The sequence below is a fragment of the Hylobates moloch genome, unplaced genomic scaffold (assembly GCF_009828535.3).
Source record: "Hylobates moloch isolate HMO894 unplaced genomic scaffold, HMol_V3 SCAFFOLD_14, whole genome shotgun sequence".
Classification (NCBI taxonomy): Eukaryota; Metazoa; Chordata; class Mammalia; order Primates; family Hylobatidae; genus Hylobates; species Hylobates moloch.
This window is the reverse complement of record NW_026652289.1, coordinates 2343465-2358520: the sequence shown is the minus strand read 5'-3', so window position 1 is coordinate 2358520 and position 15056 is coordinate 2343465.

Sequence of the window (15056 nt, the reverse complement as noted above, 5' to 3'; positions counted from 1 at the left end):
TAAATGCACAGGATGGCCCCAGGACAAAGACGCCCCTGGTGCTGAGAGCAAGGCCCTGTTCTAAGATATGGGTGGCTGGAGCCTGGCTGGAGGGCACTAGTGGCACTCTGGGCTGGTCCCCCAGGGCCCCATCTGCCATGTCAGGGGCCCACGTGGGCCTGCAGGATGTGCGTGCTTCTCTGCTGTTGAGATTGCATCAGCACAACACCCACAGCCGTGACACGGGGGCAGGCACCTCAATGACGCCAGAGTCGGGACGGGAGGTGTGGGGATCTGGGCTTGCTTCCTCTTTTCAGTCCCAGGACAACTCGTCTTTGGCTGTGGGAGGCTCGGCTTCAGCCTTGTCTGTGGCTTCCTGGTGGGAGGACACAGGCCTTGAGGGACGTTTGTCTGAGATGGTCCTCATCCTACTCGTGGGGACACAGAGCACCAGTTCCTCTGGCCCCTCCAGGAGCAAGACACATGCACTGTTGAGGCCTTGGAAGCCTACATGGGTTTGTCACTCACGGCCAGACCTGTCTGTCAGGGAGCAGGTGGGGTCATCCTGCCCTGAAGCACCGATGAGCTGATCCTGGTCACACAGGGCGGGTGGGGACCTCTTAGCCGGGCCTGTTCATATAGCACACATGGCTTCGCTGCCCATAGAATCCAGGACCCCCAGTGTGTGGCATCACTCTCCATCCCTGAGGCCAAGCCTTACCCTGGAGGCAGGCTCAGGTGAGATGCCCCAGTGGACCCACCTGGCAATGGACCGCTCTCAGCTCCTTCAGCTCGGTGCACTCACCCAGGAGCCCTGTGTTCTGTCCTGGGGTGGAGGCTCAGGGTTGGTTTGAAGCCATATAGTCAGCTCCCAGAGTCACAGAAACGTCCAAGGAAGAAAACTGTCCGCTTACAGACATTTTTTAATTCATTCATAGTTTAATCAAGAGAACTTGCTGTTCCTTCCTCCAATTTCCTAGAATTGGTCTCCTCATAATCACCGCCTAGGGCAGAGCCGTGGCCAAGGCTCCCACAGTGAAGCGTCTGTGTCAGCGCTGCCGAGGACGCGTTTCTCTCTGCAGCCCGGCACCGGTCTCAAGGCCATCGGCTCTGACAGTGTCACCTCCTGGGACCTTCCCTTCACCTGTGGTCCCAGCGGTATGCAGGCCTGGTGGAGGAGGCCCCGGCCTGCCGCCCAGGGATGGCCGGTCCAGGCACAGGGCCCCTTGTCCACTTCTGGTCCCTGAGGTACCGGGAGGGCTGGTGAGCAGCATGTCTCTCTGAGACCGGCCAGGCTGCTGGGGCAGGCATCTGATGTACAGTAGTTCCCACACGTGGCAATGTCACAAGCAAGAGCCACGCGTGATAAATTCAGGCCGTCCACAGTGGCGACACTGGGAAGGCTGATTCTGTAGGAAAGGATTGACCTTGGGCCATCACTGTTCAAAGACGAAGAAATCCCTGGATCACTGTCGGATCCAACTCCAGACACTCCACACAGGATTCCTCCTGGGGGTCACGGCTCTTCTCTTGGCAGAGAAGGAGGGAGAATGAGCCCATGTTGGGGGTCTCTAGGCAGCCCGCCACAGCCCTACAACTCAAAGAAAACTCACTAGTCCCTGGTCACTCGGATGCCCTTGGAGGCACTTGGATTTACTGCAGGGACCCCAAGAGTGGGCCACGGCAGAGCCACATCTGCCAGCCCGCCGAGGACTCAGGGAGGGGAGGGAACACGGCAGCAGAAGGGAAAGCGCGTCCACGCTCAGCTTCTCGGTTTATCATTTTGGACTTTATGCGTTGGCTTCCTGCGACACATGGTTACATTTTAATACAACCACATTTCCTCCCCCAATCCTCTCAATGTCATGATTTTTCTTTTGGAAATGGAGTCTCACTCTGTCGCCCAGGCTGGAGTGCAATGGCACAATCTCAGCTCACTGCACCCCCTGCTTCCTGGCTTCAAGCAATTCCCTTGCCTCAGCCTCCTAAGTAGCTGGGATTACAGATGCACGCCACCACGCCCAGCTAATTTTTGTATTTTTGGTAGAGACGGGGGTTTTACCATGTTGGTCAGGCTGGTCTCGAACTCCTGTCCTCAAGTGATCCGCCCACCTCGGCCTCCCAAAGTACTGGGATTGCAGGCGTGAGCCCCACGCCCTGCCTCCATGTCATGGCTTTTACTCCACAGTGTGTATGCCGTTGAGACTGAATCAATATGGATTACAACAGAGACCAGTGTTGTGCTATGATTACATTTGTCAACAGATAACAGAGAGGCTCTGTGAAAGAAAACGACATTTATTCAAAGACAGGGCACTGCGGTCGGAACACACGTGCCGTGGTAGACTATGTGCGTGTTCAGGGAGGCAAAGGGAGACAAAGGCTTTTAAAGGGAAAACGAGGATCACACTGTTGTTTTGAGGCGATTCTCCTTGTCTACAAGCATCAGCGGGTGGGGGTGCCAGTCCAGGGTTGGACCGCAGTTCCTGGGCAGGTGTCCTCACAGTATTTTCTGTCTATGGTTGCAGTGGACTTCATGCAGCGTTGTGGTTTCTCAGAGTCTTTTGTGATAGTAATACAGGAGTTATTAAGAAATAATTTTTAGGCCGGGTGCGGTGGCTCATGCCTGTAATCCCAGCACTTTGGGAGGCCAAGGCAGGCGGATCACCTGAGATCAGGAGTTCGAGACCAGCCTGGCCATCATGGTGAAACCCCATCTCTACTAAAAATACAAAAATTAGCCGGGCATGGTGGCAGGCTCCTGTAATCCCAGCTACTCGGGAAGCTAAGGCAGGGGAATCACTTGAACCTGGGAGGCGGAGGTTGCAGTGAGTCAAGATCACACCATTGCACTCCAGCCTGGGGGACAAGAGTGAGACTTCGTCTTGAAAAAAAAAAAAGACTAATAATTTTTAGGCAACTAGACAGGGTAAACGTTCTAGGTGGAAACTATCAGAAAGGCGGCTTAAAGAGCCAGGGCAGCAAGCTTTGATATGCAAACGCGGGCAAATAGACACTGGGTCTACCCAACATGGCGATTCCCACATCGTCTCCTTGTCGACTGGTGTACTAGGTGTCATGGCCACCCCCACATAACACCATGTGTTCAAAACGTCATGGCAACCCACATTTGCATATTAAAGGACTAAGGTGGGAGGGCCAGGTTTTTCACGGACTATGTGAATGATACACCTGGTCAAACCAATTCCCTGCCCCCTATGCAAACCAGACACCGCCTCCTCCAGCCCGGGGCTCTTTCTTTCCTAGAACCCTGCTGGGAGTGGCTTCCCTGAACTAAGGACAGAGACTTTGTCTTCGTTGCTTCTTGGCCTGTGGGCACTGAGCATGCAGTAGGTGCTCAGTAAATGCTTGCAGGCCGATGGCCAGAGCCATTAGCCCTCATCTTGGTGAGCTCGGCAGCCGGTGTTGGGGCTGGGCTGGGCCTAGCTGTGCGTGGGGGCGGTGCTGGTCTGCTTTGCTGGGAGCCATGGACGCCGGAGGAACGCCGCCCCATCAGTGCGGTCAGAGTGCAAACTCGGAGCGTCCTTCTCTGGAAAACGAATCGCAGCGGCCCCGCTGTTTGGGGCTTTGTGTCCCCTGTGCATGGTTAGAGAAGAGAGAACATGCACTGGTTTCCTGAAAATCCTTAGGATTTCTTCAGAGGTCTCAGCTTCTGCCCACAGCCTCTGGGGAGCAGACCAGGAGCCCCGCAGCACGGGAGTCCCCAGGCCCACCCTGACCACAGCCCAGTGAGAGGTGACAGCATGCTGGCAGTCCTCACAGCCCTCACTCGCTCTTGGCGCCTCCTCTGCCTGGGCTCCCACTTTGGCGGCACTTGGGGAGCCCTTCAGCCCACCACTGCACTGTGGGGCCCCTTTCTGGGCTGGCCAAGGCGGGAGCCGGCTCCCTCAGCTTGCGGGGAGGTGTGGAGGGAGAGGCCCAAGCGGGAGCCGGGGCTGCGTGCGTGCAGCGCTTGCGGGCCGGCTGGAGTTCCGGGTGGGCGTGGGCTCGGCGGGCCCTGCACTCGGAGTACCCGGCCGGCCCTGCCGGCCCCGGGCAATACGGGACTTAGCACCCGGGCCCGTGGCTGCGGAGGGTGTACTGGGTCCCCCAGCAGTGCCAACCCACCGGCGCTGCGCTCGATTTCTCGCCGGGCCTTGGCTGCCTTCCTGCGGGGCAGGGCTCGGGACCTGCAGCCCGCCATGCCTGAGCCTCCCACCCCTCCATGGGCTCCTGTGCCGCCCGAGCCTCCCCGACGAGCGCCGCCCCCTGCTCCACGGCGCCCAGTCCCATCCACCACCCAAGGGATGAGGAGTGCGAGCACACGGCAAGGGACTGGCAGGCAGCTCCGCCTGCAGCCACGGTGCAGGGTCCACTGGGTGAAGCCAGCTGGGCTCCTGAGTCTGGTGGAGATATGGGGAACCTTTATGTCTAGCTCAGGGACTGTAAATACACCAATCAGCACCCTGTGTCTAGCTCGAGTGCACCAATCGACACTCTGTATCTAGCTGCTCTGGTGGAGATGTGGGGAACCTTTATGTCTAGCTCACGGATTGAAAACACACCAATCGGCACTCTGTATCTAGCTCAAGGTGTGTGAACACACCAATCAGCGCCCTGTCAAAACAGACCACTCGGCTCTACCAATCAGCAGGACGTGGGTGGGACTAGATAAGAGAATAAAAGCAGGCTGCCTGAGCCAGCAGCGGCAACCTGCTCGGGTCCCCTTCCATCCTGTGGAAGCTTTGTTCTTTTGCTCTTTGCGATAACTCTTGATACTGCTCACTCTTCGGGTCCCCACTGCTTTTAAGAGCTGTGACACTCACTGCGAGGGTCTGCGGCTTCATTCTTGAAGTCAGTGAGTCCAAGAACCCACCAATTCCGGACACACCAGGAATCCCGAAGCAGAGGCTCATGGGTCAGCTTCTGCAGACGCTGGAGAGGGCGAGAGGCTCAGGGCTGGGCCTCCAGGTGTAACTGCCTGATGGGCTCTTCCTGCCCTGCACAGACAAAACCACTTCACTGGGCCGAAGGCATTGCTATAAAGAGTTTAATAGACACCGGGCTGGCCACGCCACATGGGAGACGGAGTTATTACTCAAATCAGTCTCCCCCAAGAGACGGAGTTATTACTCAAATCAATCTCTCCCAAAATCCTCAGGCTCGGGTTTTTCAAGGATAGTTTGGCAGGCCAGGGAGTCTGCTTCTGGGTGGGGCCACAGGACCCATTCGTGGCGGGCAGGGGGGGTTGGTGGGTCCAAATCCAGGTGGAGCCATCGTCATCAGAAATGCAAAAACCTGAAAAGACACCTCAAAAGGCCGATCTTAGGGTCTACGATAGTGATTCATCCTCAGGAGTAATTGGGGAAGTTGCAGATTGTGTGGCCTCCAGAATAATGGCTGTTATAATTTTCGCAAAGGCAGTTTCACAGGGACGAGGCCAGGACAGAGGGCGCAGCCTGCTGGGACTCCAGGGCTGCCCCTGCACCCCCCACATCAGCTCAGCAGAGGCCTGGTGTCCCCACTGCCGGAGGTTGACACCCACTGGCACCCCCTGTGGAGCAGCTGTGGGCGGGGGCTCTGCCGGGAGGGTTCTGGGGGCCAGGTGAGCCAGCCCAGAGCCATGCCTGCACCTGCTGTGGGCCCTGGCCAGGGCAACCGCTGCCTTTTCCTTTGGTGTCCCTACCCCATGGCCCCTCTCTTCAGTCCTGTTCTGCCTGACCCGGCTGCCTCCATCCAGCTGCCTTCCATGAGCAGCAGCTGCTTCCAGCCCCAGACCCTTCCTTGGTGGCCCCGCCCCTCTGATCTCCATGAGCCAGAATCTATTTCCCCACGGGCTTCTGGCAATGGGCTGCTCACTCCCTCCTTCCCCTCTTCCTCATTCCTCTGCCATCTGTGAAATGTGGAGGAGGGGCCTGCCCTGTGCCAGGCTCTGTGCCCCAGACACTTCCCCAGCCAGGCCCAAGGGCTGAGCGTGAGGCTGGCAGGTCTGCACTTGAGGTGGATGGTGAGGGTGCCCTTGCCCACCTACAGCCATTGTCTGCTGAGTACCTGTGGTGCAGAGGGGGATGGCTGCAGGGCGGGTGCCCTTCTAGGCACTGGAACCGAGGGCTGGACAGGACAGGGTCTCAGCTCAAGCAGTATTGCCACCCTGCGTGCTGGACATCGGTAGGTCTCTCTGAGCAGAGCCCGATGAAAGTGAGGAGCGCGTGTGTTGGGGGAGCATTTGGAGAGGGAGCTACGGGTACAGGTGCCCTGCAAGCTCCAGCACCCATGGGTAAAAGGGAGGGAGGGGGAAGGGGATGGGGGAGGGGAAGGGGATGGGGGAGGGGGGGGAAGGGGATGGGGGAGGGGGAGGGGAAGGGGAGGGGGGGGGGGAGAGGGACAGGGGGGGGGGGGGGGAAAGGGACAGGGCGTGGGTGGTTGACTGGGCTCTTAGGGTGGGGGTGATGCCTGCAGTCTTGGTGTTGAAGGGAAGACGAGGGAAGAGGGAAGGCAGGAGGCCTGGGAGAGAAAGGGAAGAGCTGTTGGGTGCTGGCGGAGCGGAGCAGGCTCTTGGCATCACTCGGTCCCAGGCTCCACCCTGCCTGCACCTGGAGGCCTCCCTACCCCAGCCTCCCTCACCTGGCTCCTCCGTGCTCCAGACCCCTCCCCTCTCCAGATCCAGGATTCCCCCTGCCCAAACGGCACTGACCAGGCCCCCAGGGCCTGTGCCTGCAGCCCCCAGGGACGGGTGGGCGTAAAAAGACACTGCGGGCCAGGCTCACGCCTGTAATCCCAGCACTTTGGGAGGCCGAGGCGGGTGGATCACGAGGTCAGGAGTTCAAGACCAGGCTGGCCAAGATGGTGAAACCCTGTCTCTAATAAAAATACAAAAAAATTAGCCAGGCATGGTGGCATGCGCCTGTAATCCCAGCTACTCCGGAGGCTGAGGCAGAGAATTGCTTAAACCTGCAGGGGCGGAGGTTGCAGTGAGCCAAGATCTTGCAACTGCACTCTAGCCTGGGCGACAGACCAAGACTCTGTCTCAAAAAAAAAAAAAAAATACACAGCAGCCATTTTGGGGGCCTTGGAATGACCCTGAGAAGTGAGTGTGAGCATGTTTGGAACACGCAGCCGAGCCTGAAGGAGGCCTGGGTGCCTGCAGTGGGAGCCATCCCCCTTCTGGTTTTCTGATTTTAGCCTCGCACTGCCTTTGAGCGATTTTCCAATCTGTACATTACAGATAACAGAGAGCAATGCAGATAATTCTTGCTTACAGCCACTTGTAGTGGGTTGACAGTGGCCCCCAAAAGCTATGTGTAAGTCCCGACCCTCATGCTTATGGGGTTGAGCTTATTTGGAAATAGGGTGTTTGTAGATGTGTCATTAAATTAAGGCTCTTTTTTTTGTTTTGTTTTGTTTGTTTTTGTTTTTTTTTTAGGCGGAATCTCACTTTTATTGCCCAGGGTTGAGTGCAGTGGCACGATCTCCGCTCACTGCAACCTCTGCTTCCTGGGTTCAAGCAATTCTCCTGCCTCAGCCTCCCGAGTAGCTGGGATTACAGGCGCCTGCCACCACACCCAGCTAATTTTTGTATTTTTAGTAGAGACGGGGTTTCACTATGCTGGCCAGGCTGGTCTTAAACTCCCGACCTCAGGCAACCTGCCTGCCTTGGCCTCCCAAAGTGCTGGCATTACAGATGTGAGTCACCACGCCCAGACAAATTAAGGCTCTTGAGATGAGGTCATCCTGGGTTATGTGGGTGGACCCTGAATCCGATGCTAGCACCCGTGTAGAAGGAACGAGAGGGAGATTTGGGGCCTGCAGAGGCAAACCACAGGAGGACAGAGTCAGAGACTGGAGCACTGCAGCCTTGATAGGGGGACACCAGGGCTGCCGGCTGTGCCAGAAGGGGCTGAGGCTGGACTGGATTCTCCCCGAGTTCCCAGAAGGAGCCAGTCCTGGCGACGCCTTGATGCTGGACTCTGGCCTCCAGAACTGTGCGAGGACAAACATTGGCAGTTTCTAGCCCCCGCCTGTGGTCCTCTGTTGCAGCAGCCTGGACAGTCTGGACTGCTTGGACAGCATGCAGATGGGCTCTGCCTGCGGCTGCCCACGAGTTCCCACCACCCGCCCATCGGTGGGAGAGCCAGTCCTCGTGTGTGAAGGGTCCCTGCATCCCTTTACTCCGCGTACACAGGTGCCTTTGTCACTTCTCCTTTGACCTGGCTGGTGCATCTTACCGGTTTCTGCACCAACAATGAGTTGAAGGAAATCTTGAACGTACGTTTATTTTATATCTGTATCAGAGTCTATTTATTTCTTGTTGACACTAATCTTTGAGCATGAGTAGCTTAGCGATTGTGAAACAGAAACTTCTGGATACAAAATCAGTCTCCTGGCTGTGACCCAATCATCTGCTCAGTTCTGATTACCTGTGATTAAGAAAATAAATAAGAACGCCCGTTGGGGGAAGGCTTCCCTCCCCCGGGCACAGCAGCTTTAAAACCGAAAGGGAAGTGGGTGCTGTGAGCAGCTCTGTTCAGGCCTGAGTTCACGCACGTGTGCCCCGTGGGGGAGACGTGCACCAGCGAATCAGGAAACAGTGGTGATGGCCGTTCCGGGAGGCTGACTGGGGGTGCAGGGGTCACTTTTCTAACGTGGGTGGGTCTGTGTCCCCTGCAGGAACGTGGCTGCAGCGAAGCTGGTCAGTCAGCGGTCAGCTCCAGCCCCTGTCCAGGCCCTGTGGGTCCTGCTGACCAGGCTGCGGTTGTTCCCAAACCAGTTCCCAGCCCCCGCTTGCCCTACTTCCTCTCACACCAGCTCCTTCCACCCCGCCACACCCACCTGCCGGCTCCCAGCCCGGGCTACTGACATCGATCATGGCAATCGCTATTCCAGAGGTGTACGCGGCGGGTGGGGTCCAGTATCGCCTGCCATGCCTCACTCACCGGGCACCTAGGTCACCTGAGGCCAGGGAGCAGCCACTTGCCCTGACCCATGCTCCCGGGGCCCTGAGGCACCCAGGAGGACCACCCGGCCGCTTCTGCTCAGAGCCCAGCACCCCCGAGTCTGTGGAGAGGTCACATCTGACCGCGTTTCCAGGTGGCTGCCCAGGCATGGGTTCATGGTCGCTTCCGGTTTCCTCCTCGAGCCGAACCACACACCTGCTCTGTCCCGGGCTTTCTGGAGGGGTTTTCCGAAGTGAGACCGTGGGCTTCCTCCAGGGCTGGGGGCAAGAGGACACACAGGGAAGGTGGGCAAGCAGCCCCAGGCTGAGGGAGGCCTCCCCTCTGCAGTGTTTGTTCATTCATTTGTTCATCCCCAACACTGTCGGGCATCAGGGAAAACAGGTGTCTCTGGTCCACGTGCAGAAGAGCCACCACTGTGGTACGACTGGATGACTCAGACCCTGGGCAGGGGGTACGATTTGGACACAGTCGTTGTCCAGGGACACAACTTTGCCTGGACCAGAGCTTCTCACCCCCAGGCCATTTTAAGCCCCAGGAGACACTTGACAAAAGTCCAGAGACATTTTGGGTTGTTCCTTTCCAGCCCCGGCCATGGTGGGGACGTGTCTATGTCTGTGTCCCTCTGGTCATTCTCTCTGGCCCTCTCCCTCCCAGGGGGCAGCTGCTCTCAGCCCTTCCTGCCCCCACATCATCATCCTGCCTGTCCTTCTGGGCCTGCACATTTGTTGTGCTTGGAAGAGCCACCAAGGAGGAGGATGTGAATATTCATATTCACAGGGAAGTGGGCCCCGCGGCCTCCGTCAGTGTCTTCCGTCCCCAGGAAGAACCCAGGCCTGGGTGATTCATCAAGGCCTCAGGGCCGGGAGACACTGAATCTTCTGCAGATGTGGTAAGACCCTATCACAGCGGAAAGGGAAGGGCTAGAGTCTCAGGGAAGGTTTTGCTGGGGAGACGGGCTTGGAGGGGGCTGAGGCTCATGGGAGCTGCAAGGGTACAGGAGGGGAGGGGACCCCAGGGCAGGTGGATGGACACCTGGGTGGGTAAGAAAAGGGCCTCTCAGAGGGCAAGGGAGGGCCAGGGAGGGAGCAGTGAGCCCTGACTGACTGTACAAGCTTGACTGGCTGCCCTTGTCCTGCAAGTGCTGTGGGCTGTGTGGATTTTGGATGTGGGCCCATGACATAGCCATATTGCTGGAAAGCAAGTGAGTCTGAGGCGAGAAGAAGGCCCAACCTTGGGAGGCTGACCTGGAGGGCAGGCAGAGGCAGGTAGTAAGGACCTGCCTTACCTGTTGAGGTGACAGTGGGGGATGTATTGCAAGGAAGGAGGCCCTGGATCCTCAGGATGGGGATGGTGGGTATAAGGGTGACAGCTAATGGATGTCCACCTTCACAAATGCCCATCTGCACTGATATCCACCTGCACAGATGCCTACCTGCATGAATAACCACTTGCCTGAAAGCCCACCTGCACCCATGTCCACTGGCACAAGTGCCCACCTTCACAGATGCCCACCTGCAAAAATGTCCACCTGCACAGATGTCCACCGCACAGATGTCCACCTGCATGAATGCCCACCTGTGTCCACATGCACGAATACCCACCTGCACAGATGCCCACCTGCACAGATGTCCACCTGCATGAATGCCCACCTGTGTCCACATGCACGAATACCCACCTGCACAGATGCCCACCTGCACGAATGCCCACCTGCATGGATGCCCACCTGCACGGATGCCCACCTGCATGGATGCCCACCTGCACGGATGCCCACCTGCACAGTTATCCATCTGAACAGCCCTCTGGTGCCTCCTTTTGCTTGCGCATGTTCAAATCCTCCCAGTCCTATAATCGATTGTTCCTAGTGGGGTCATTCTGGGCATGTTATTCTAAAACTTGTTTTTTCCCGTCTCCACATCAGAGGAGAAAGGTCTAGCTTGTTTCTTCGCTATAGAGCAGGGCCTGAGTGAGGTCAGGACCACAGAGCAGACCCTATGAGTGTTGGTCAGGACGCAGAGCAGGACCCCTTCAGGGTCTGGAAGAGGGTTCACCAAGCTCCTGTTCAACCTGAGTGAGAGGCTCAGGCTGCCCCCCACGCACTGCACAGAAAAATGGGCCATTGACTCAGAGCCACCCACGCTAACAGCAGTTCAGCTGCAGCCCTCCGGCAGGCAGGTCCTGGGAACACTAGGAACCTGAGACCCTGTCCCTTCTTGACAGCGGGGTGTGGTGACATGAGGAGAGACTGGGTACCTCCATTCTGCTCATGAAAGTCACAGAGGAGACCGGGGACCCCAGGCCCCTGGCGATACCAGCACCCCACACAATGCCTTTCTGGGATACACCCCACCAACACGGCCTGCCCAAGGAATCAGGAGCCTGTGTAGAGGAGTCAGCTGGGGGTGGCAGAGCCCCAGGGAACAATTGTGGGTTGCTGGCAGATGAGCCATGCGCCCACACAGCACAGGCCCTCACCCCTGCAGCTGGGGGAGCCCTCCTTGGGAGTGGGCCCAGGATCTGGGCAAAATGACACAGATCGGATCCAGGAGCAGACAGAGCAAAAGTGGCAAAAACATTCTCCTGGTAAAGGGAACATTTTCACCTATTGAGAGATCAGCTGTCCCTCCAGACCCGAGGGTTCCACATCCCTGGACGCAACCAACCCAGTTGCAATCTATCTGAAAAAGAAAAACGAAAAAAAAAAAAAAAGAACAATACAGCAAGAAAAAAGAACACAAATAAAAAATACAGCATAGCTATTGACAGAGCATTGCGTTGTGTTAGGTCTGATAGGTGATCTAGAAATGGTTTGCAGGATGCAGGAAGATGTGCGGGAAGGTGGGCACAGGTGCTAGGCAGACACTGCGCCATTTTATTCTGGGGACTTCAGTATCCACAGGGGTCCTGGGACTAATCCTCAGAGGATACCGAGGGATAACTGGATGTTATTATTTTATTTTATTTTATTTTAAAGACAGATCTTGCTATATTGCTCAGGCTGATCTCAAACTCCTGGGGTCAAGTGATCCTCCTGCCTCTGCCTCCCGAGTAGCTGGGACCACAGGCATGAGCCACCATGCCTGACATGTTATGATTTTAAAAAGTAATCCATCAGCCTGAAGAAAAGCCCACTGTCCTTCACCTTTGGAAGTTCCTACTCACCATGGGTAAGATTTCTGCATGGACAGGCCCTGCTCCCCCAACCTCTCTCTAGAGTCCCCTGCTCAGCTGGCATCCCCCAGCCGCTGTGGAAGAACATTCTGGGTTTCTCCGTCAGCCCCAGGCCCACCCCTTGGGGAGATGACTGGTGACTTACATGTGTCTGTCTCTCCAGCTAGGCATGGTGCCACAGCAGGGGGTGTGAACACTGCAGGCCACACATTCCCGGCACCCAGGACAGGAGCAAACAAAAGGATGGATGGTTGGCTGGCTGGATGGATGAATGGAGGGAAGGAGGGAGGGATACAGGAATGGAGGGATGGAGGGATGGAGGGATGGAGGGAGGGAGGGAGGGATGGAGGGGAGGGAGGGATGGGTGGGTGGGAGGGATGGATAAATGGAAGGATGGAAGGAGGAGGGATGGATGAAGGGAGGGAGGAATGGATGAAAGGAGGGAGGGAGAGAGGGAAGGATGGACAAGAGGGAGGGAAGGATGGATGAGAGGGAAGGATGAAGGGAGGGATGGATGAGAGGGAAGGATGGAGGGAGGGATGGATGGATGGATGGATGGAGGGATGGAGGGATGGACGGGAGGGAAGGATGGAGGGAGGGAAGGAGGGATGGATGGAGGGATGGAGGGATGGATGGATGGAGAGAGGGATGGACAGGAGGGAAGGATGGAGGGAGGGAGGGATGGAGGGATGGAGGGAGGGAGGGATAGACAGGAGGGAAGGATGGATGGATGGAGAGATGGAGGGATGGATGGATGGAGGGATGGATGGAGGGATGGATGGATAGATGAAGGGAAGGAGGGAGGGAGGGATGGATGAATGGATGGAAGGATACAGGACACAAGGTCATAGGTTTGACAAATGTCACCTCCTCAGAAGCCTCCCTAACACAGTTTGATAAGTCCCCTGTTTGATTCTCTCCCAGAGCCCAGGTCACTCCAACACTGTCTGGTTTACCTGCCTTCTGCATGGCTTGCCCTCTGTCTCTAATTCCTGGAACAGGTCCCACCACCTGACACATGACATCTGTCAGGGACAGATGAATGTGGAATGAATGGATGGATGCCTGTGAATGAATGTGGGATGAATGAAGAGTGAGTGAATGCTAGTGAATGTGTGGTGAATGTGTGAGTGAGTGAATGTGGGCTGAGTGAATGTGGGACGAATGAGTGAGTGAATGTGGGATGAATGAATGAGTGAGTGAATGTGTGTTGAATGAATGAGTGACTATGGGATGAAAGAATGAGTGAGTGAATGTGGGATGAATGAATACAAAGCCCCCCCACCCCCCAGGTGCTTCAGCAGAACAGTTTCATGGGAAAGGAGATGTCCTGGACTCTGGGCCTCATGAAGCCAACCCTGGGGCTTCAGCTGAGAGTGTTAAAAATAGAGACCGTTAAAAAAATTTTTTTAAAACAAACGAACGGAAACTCCCTTTATCAAAAGGAGTCACTGTCATTGAATTCACAAAAGTTACATGTTCAGGAGCTGAGGGCCTTTTCTTGAAAATATAACACATCTCTCTGGGGGCTTCCCTGGGGACAGCCCGGGAGTGAGGCCAGCTGCTCGGGAAAGCTGAGGCTGACATGGGGGTCTGTGTCCAGACTGGAAAACAGTCATGCAGCAGTCACTAAGAAAGACACTGACCATTCATGGATTTTGCAAATAAACAATGGGCCCCACGTAAAGGATTGTTATTTAAGGAAAATGCCCTTGGCCAATTTGTCCTGAGGATTTTTTGGACAAAACAGCATTTGTCAGCGTGGAACTTCTCAACAGGAAATGTAAAGATCCAGATAAATAAATAATTTGGGCCAGGCGTGGTGGCTTACACCTGTAATCCCAGCACTTTGGGAGGCCAAGGCAGGCGGATCACCTGAGGTCGGGAATTCAAGACCAGCCTGGCCAACATAGTGAAATCCCATCTCTACCAAAAATACAAAGATTAGCTGGGCGTGGTGGCACGCATCTGTAGTCCCAGCTACTCGGGAGGCTAAGGCAGGTGAATTACTTGAACCCATGAGGCAGAGGTTGCAGTGAGCCGAGATCGCGCTACTGCACTCCAGCCTGGGCAGCAGAGCGAGACTCCATCTCAATAAATAAATAAATAAATAAATAAATAATGATTTGGAGAAGGTCGTGGGCCCAGGGCTGGCCATGGGAGAGCGAGGAGTGATGGGTGCGGCTAAGCAGGCGCTCCAAACAAAACACACCCCAGGCGCAGCCCTGGTTTTAGAGTTCACAGTTTCTGTCGTGTAAATGCTCCATACTCCTGCTGTGGCCATTTGTGAGCTTCCAGCTAGTTCTCAACTAGCTGTGAAAATCTTGAATATTTAGTAATGGTTTCCACACCTGGGGCCCTGGGCGGGGCTGGACCACGGTGAGGCCTGGGGAAGAACCTCATGCCCCAGCAAGTGCAGCGTTGGCCCCAGGGGTGAGCACACCCCGCGTTTGCCTCCCTGGCTTCCCAGATTGTCTCCCCTCACCCATTCTGGTCATGGCCAACGTGGCTATTGCCATGGATCACAACCCCTGGCCAGACCATCCCATCCCCCTGGACCTCTGGCTCCTTTCAGTAAAATCACAGTGGGACCCTGTCTGTCACCATAAGCCCGCTCCCGTGAGGTCACTGTTGGTCACTTCCTTTGGCCTGCCATTTGCACAGCACAGTGGTTCTTCTGAGTGAGTGTAAGCTGGCTGCATGTTAGACGTACCTGGGTCCCACCCCACTGTCAGAGGATTTGAACCAGAGTGACTCCATCTTAAATAGGCACTGGGTAGAATGAGGCTGAGACCTACTGGGCTGTATTTCCAGGGTGTCAGGCAGTCTAAGTCACAGGATGAGATAGGAGGTCGGCACAAGGTACGGGTCACAAAGATCTCGCTAATAAAGCGGGTTGTGGTAAAGAAGCCGGGTAAAACCCACCAAAACCAAGATGGTGACAAGAGTGACCTC